This window comes from Mesoplodon bidens (assembly GCF_964165515.1).
Source record: "Mesoplodon bidens genome assembly, chromosome: 11".
In the NCBI taxonomy this organism is placed as follows: Eukaryota; Metazoa; Chordata; class Mammalia; order Artiodactyla; family Ziphiidae; genus Mesoplodon; species Mesoplodon bidens.
In genome coordinates this window covers 7,807,050-7,813,310 of record NC_138167.1, presented here as the reverse complement: position 1 = coordinate 7,813,310, position 6,261 = coordinate 7,807,050, and positions in this window count along the sequence as shown.

Sequence of the window (6,261 nt, the reverse complement as noted above, 5' to 3'; positions counted from 1 at the left end):
CACAGTCCCTGGGTGGGAGCACAGCTATAGAGATTAACTAGAGCCTGTCATACCGTGATTACACATTAGCTGTGATCGCTATTCATTTGAAGCTCTGGAGTTTTGCGTATTGGCAACAGCACCTATTGGGAAAGTAGCCCTATGCAACTCAGAATGATAGAGTGCCTGCCTGCTGTGTACCAGGGGATGCTGGGTGTTTTCAATTGCTATCAGCATTATCAGGATTCCTGCGTTTATTGCAGAGGCAATTTTCGGAAGTACTTTTGCCCTTAGTGGATTGAAGAAATGTGTTTATAAAGGCTAATACTTCGAGATTTTGAAGTAATAAAGTTCTTTGAATCTTAGAACCGACACATTAAATCCAAGAGCTCGTACTTGGTTTCAGCTGAAAAGAGGAAAAAAATCTTTCGACTTTTAGAGGAATAATTGTATATATTATAGCATGAATGTCTGATTTAATAGGAAAAGTCTAGAAAGGAAGCAGGTGCTGATAGAAGTCTCTGAAAATTAGGTGATCTTGTCAGTGGCAGTGGTAAAGACTTCATCAGCTTTGTGACTTTCTCAGGGTGAAAACATTTCATCTTAACTGATAAGCTAGTTCCAGAGCCACCCAGATTCTCAGAATGGGGATGGGAAGCTGTAATGGAATTGAAACCACACTGATAATGTAATATTTTCCCCAGCCCCTGTAGTTTGGGCAGTATTCCGTTAAGAAGGGTATAGAGTGGAACCGTGTGAGAAATGAGAAATTGCTACTTTGTTACTGCCATAGTATCATCCTTTCATGCACTGATCTTCTCACTGTTTAATTCATGGAGGATTTCACCTGCGGAGTTCTGAGTGACTCCTATACCTGCTACATTGACATGGCACCACTGGGAACAGAATTTACCGAGCAATAAAAACATGGGGAATTGGGTGTGTGTGTGTGTATTTTATTTAAGAAATTCCTAAACTATTTACCAGAATTGTTGTTAGGGGCTGAATTGTGTTCCAAATTCTTACCTTGAAGCCCTAACTCCCATTGCCTCAGAATATAACCATATCTGGAGATAGGTTAATGAGGCCATTAGGGTGGGGCTCAATTCTATAGGATTGGTGCCCTTATAAGACGAGGAAGAGACACCAGGGGCTCGCATGTGCTGAAGGATGACCATGTGAAGGGGCAGGCAATAGGGCAGCTATCTGCAAGCTGAGATGCCTCAGGAGAAACCAAACCAGCCAGCACCTTGATCTTGGACTTCCAGCTCCAGGACTCTTGAGAAAATAAATTGTTTAAACCATCCAGTCTGTGGTGTGTTTTCGTGGCAGCCCTAGCAATCTAATACAGTGGCTGTATCATTTTACATTCATAGCAGCCATGTATGAGAGTTCTTATCTGCATTTGGTATTGTCACTTTTTAAAATTTAGCTCTTCTGTGAATAATGTGTGTGGTGATATTTATTGTGATTTTAATTTGCATTTCCCTAGTGGCTAATAATGTTGAATATATTTTCATGTGCTCATCTATTGTGTGTATATTCTCTGGTGAAACGTCTATTCATGTCTTTTACAATTTTTTTTTTTTTTTTTTTTTTAAGCTGGCTATGAGTGGCTGAGTCCTTTGGCTCAGCCAATCTTTTCAGCCTCAGGATCTAGAAGGGACCATTGGAGGAACAGACCCTGGTCCCTGCTTCTTTGTCCTGGTGGCTGGGCTGAACAGGGCCCTTGCTCTTGAAGTCCGGGACTGGGCATTGACCTTGTGGGAGCACCCTGAATTTGAAGTGCTGGGAAGATTTTTAAGGGCCAGGGATGGATCTTTTCTAAATGTTATTACTTGTAAATAGAGTCTATTTTTCTCCCTTGGTGGGAAAATTTATTAAAAAAAGACAACAGTTCTTTATGTTTTATAATTTAGATATGAGTCCTTTGTCAAATATGTGGTTTGTAAATATTTTTCTTCCAGTTAGTGGCTTGTCTTTTCACCCTCTTAACGGTGTCTTTTGTTAGAGCAAAAGTTTTTGATTTCGATAAAGTCCAATTTATTGATTTGTTTCCTCTGTGAATTGTGCTTTTGGTGTCATGTCGAAGAACTTTTCACCTAGCCTAGGTCTTGAAGGTTTTCTTCTATGTTTTCCTCTGAGATAATTTTTGTATAGGGTGTGAGATATAGGTTGAGGTTCATTTTTTTGCCTACGAATATCCGATCATCCCAGCACCATTTCTTGAAAAGACTATCCTTCCTTGGCTGCGCTGCTTATGCCTCTGCCAAAATCCAGTTGGCCCTGCTCATGTGGGTTTATTTATGGGGTCTCTATTCTGTTCCATTGGTCTAGCTTGTCTGCCCCTCTGCCAACAACACGTTGTCTTGATTACTGTAAATCTTAAAATATAGAAATACAATAGATTTTTATATGTTGACCATGTATTCTATAAATTCACTGAATTCATTTATCAGTTCTAGGAATTTTTTTTTTTTGGTAAATTGGGATTTTTCTGTAGTTAGAAAACAGGATTTTTATCATATTATCTGAATATAGGGACAGTTTTATCCTTTTTTTTCCAGTCTGTGTGCCTTTTATTTCCTCTCCTTGCCTCATTTTGCTGGTTGGCTAGGACTTCTGTTTTTATTTCATTGATTTCTGCCCATTATTATTTCCTTTGGGTTTATTTTGCTCTTCAGTTTCTGGTTTTTTTAAGATGGGAGCTTAGTTTATTGACTTGAGACTTTTCTCCTATTCTAAGGTAAGCATTTTAATGCTATAAATGTCCCTCTCAGCACTGCTTTACCTGTGCCCCACAAATTTCAAATGTTGTATTTACATTTTCATACAGTTTAATGTATTTTAAAATTTCTCTTGAGACTTTCTCATTCACCCATTTAGAAGTGTGGTGCTTAATTTCCAAGTGTTTAGTGATTTTTCTGTTATCTTTCTGATGTTAATTTCTAATTTTATTCCCTTTTTGTCAGAGAACGTGCTGAATAATTTTACTTCCTTAAAATTTGTTGAGTATTATTTTGGTTTTATGGCTCATGATATGGTCTATCATATAGCATGTTCTATGAGCTCTTATAAATATTTCTGCTCTTGTTGGGTGGACTGTTCTATAAATGTCAACAAGATTCTGTTGATTGATGTTGTTGTCAAGTTTTCCTATATTCTTGCACCAACAGACCATCTATCCATCTAGACCCACTGGTTTCTCCTCCATCAACATGTAGTGCTGAGTTTTGGGGGAGACAAAGGAAATCTTCAAAGCTATATACTGACTGAGTTTATCAAAAGATGTGGTTTCAAATAGGGAGATTGGGATTGACATATATACACTAATATGTATAAAATAGATAACTAATAAGAACCTGTTGTATAAAAAAATAAATAAAATAAAATTCAGAAATTAAAAAAAAAAGATGTGGTTTCAGCCAGACTGAGTGAAGAAGGGGCAAGATCTTAGCACCTTCCCCACTTTGAAACTTGTCTTGTGAACTCATGTAGACCTAAGCTAAACCTATCTTAACTCCTTCAAAAATTTAAGAAACTGGTTTAGGCAAATTAAATATGATAAAAATTGTATGGAAAAAAAGTAAAGAAATATGGTATTATTAGCTTAGGGACTTTTTAATCTTTAAGGTTTCTTGCATACATGAAAAATACATTAAGTGCCAATGTTCTCAGCATTGTTTTAAACCTTCACGGCAATCCTGGCTAGTAGCTTTTGTTGCTATTTAGGAAATGAGAAAGTTGTGGATCCAGGTCACACAGATTCACTAGGAGGCTCAAACCCACGGAAATGGAGGAGACAGAAAGAGTCTGGGAATCAGAAGATCTGGGTTTAGATTCAAAGTTCTCAGCATCTTTAAGCTCAAGCCACTCACTCAGCAGCAGGGTTTTCATGTCTGGCTGAAATGAAAAGCGTTGTGTGGATCAGTGGTTTTCAACTGGGGGTCAGGGTGAAGTAATTGCAGAGTTTTCCCCGGCTCTCCCTCAACTTTAGTATGCCATTATCCTTTTGTAAGTGCCTCTGTCAAGATCACTTCTAGGGATGGCACCAAAGAACTATATTTCACTGGCTGATATCCGTAATCTGTGTCTGCACATAATTGTAGGGGAAATGATAGCAGAGGCAACAGCCAATGTAGAGTGTTCCAAGCGTGTGGCAACAAACAGGAACAGGCAACGGAGATGCTGAATGAGGATTGGACAATTTGCTCACTTAGTGTCAGTTTAGAAGTGTGTTTAGGAACTTCCCTGGTGGTGCAGTGGTTAAAACTCTGCCTGCCAATGCAGGGGACACGGGTTCGAGCCTTGGTCTGGGAAGATCCCACATGCCCCGGAACAGCTAAGCCCGTGCACCACAACTACTGAGCCCGCGTGCCACAACTACTGAAGCCCACGCACATAGAGTCCGTGCTCCGCAACAAGAGAAGACACCACAGTGAGAAGCCCGCGCACCACAACGAAGGGTAGCCCCCGATTGCCACAACTAGAGGGAGCCCGTGCGCAGCAACGAAGACCCAACACAGCCAAAAATAAATAAATAACTTCATTTAAAAAAAAAAGGAAAAAAAGAAGTGTGTTTAAACTGTGATATGAGACCATTTTTGACAAGTATACTTTGAGATAACTCTAAAGTTGATGAAGTTAAAATGTACTAGTGACGGTTAAGAACTACTGAAGTCATTTTCTTGACGGACTCTGAACTTTTCTTTTTTCCTCCACTTTTCCTTTGCTTAGTCCTTCCGCTCCTCTTCCTTCTTTTAAGACATTCATTTTAAGGTTCAGTTACTGCTGGTGTCACATCCTTTACAAATATGACCGTAGTTGGGAGATTGCAGATGAACCACGGGAAGAGTTTTCCAATGCTTTCAATCTGGATTCCCTTTCCAGTCTTATTCATCACAATGTCCCAGTTTGTGTGCTTATAACTTAGAGTGGTCAGAGGTTTGTTTGTTTGTTTCCCTGCCACAACCCTCAGGGATAAATTTCCTGATGTTAATAAAGAAATAAGAAAAGACTCAGTTGTACAGTTTTTCTCATGATACTATGCTAGTGGTTTCAAATGAAGTTTTTTAACTTTCAGATACTATAGGTACCATTGAGAATAGTTGTCTCTGTTCTTTTAGTCATTCAGTCTAATTTAAAAAATGGATTTAAGTCAATTTTTAAAAATGAGTATGCAAGTCACTTTACAGTACATCTGAAACTAACACATTGTAAATCAACTGAACTTCAATTAAAACTAAATAAATAAAAATGAGTGTGCATCCCAATGCATGCATTTTTTAATACAAAAACTCTGTGTATGTATTTGTATGTACTTAGAGTACCTGTTATAAAGCATAAAAAAAATTAAAAATGAAAGACAAGATAGCATGCAGAAAATGTTTATTAATGTAACAAACTTCTTACTATGATATTTTAATTATAACTAGTAAAGTGATTTAAATTGTTTTATTATTTGTAAAAGTATTGGCTTAATATTTTGTGATATGTGATTTGAAAATATGTTTTATATGTTCACTTCGACCTGATAGTCGATGTCAGTGGCTGTAGGTAATAGCTGAAAAAAATGTATGGGTCCAAATGGAAGAAAAGCATTTTGCTTCTATCATGATATATTTCAATTCCATCTACCAACTATTTAAATGTTCTGTTGGAATTTGCATAGAAAATTTTCATCTATCTGGTATCAAAACAGTTATGTAAACTAGTTAGAAATTGTTACATAATAATTGCTTTCAAAGTGGGAACTATTCATTTATATAATTTTTAGAGGTTAGAAATTTTAAAAAGTTTTAGAAATATGTAAATATGAGAGAATTCAGAGGTGAAAAATATATCATTTCAGCAACAAAAAAATACAAGATGATGAATAATAACATCTCCCAAAACCCATTTTCAAACCCCATAGCAAGGGTTCTTTTCAAAAAAGTTCAATTTTTACACATTGTGAAAATATCACTTTTACCTTGAAGGTGTTCATCTTTTCTACGACTATCTGCTAGCATACTCCTGTCAGTCACTGAACACAGAAAAAATAGCAAATCTAGGAGACCTGCCTTCATATAAAAGAAAAGTGGATAATATTTTAAATGTGACAATTCTCTTAAGTATACAGATGCATCTATATAGGACAATTTAAATTATTACTTCTCATTTCAAGGTATTGCCAGGATTATACTGTTTAATAGTTTTGATTTTACAAAATAAACCACATCGATATCATTATAGATTGCATTATGTTAAACATGTATAAACAAATGTAAGTTATCACCCCCT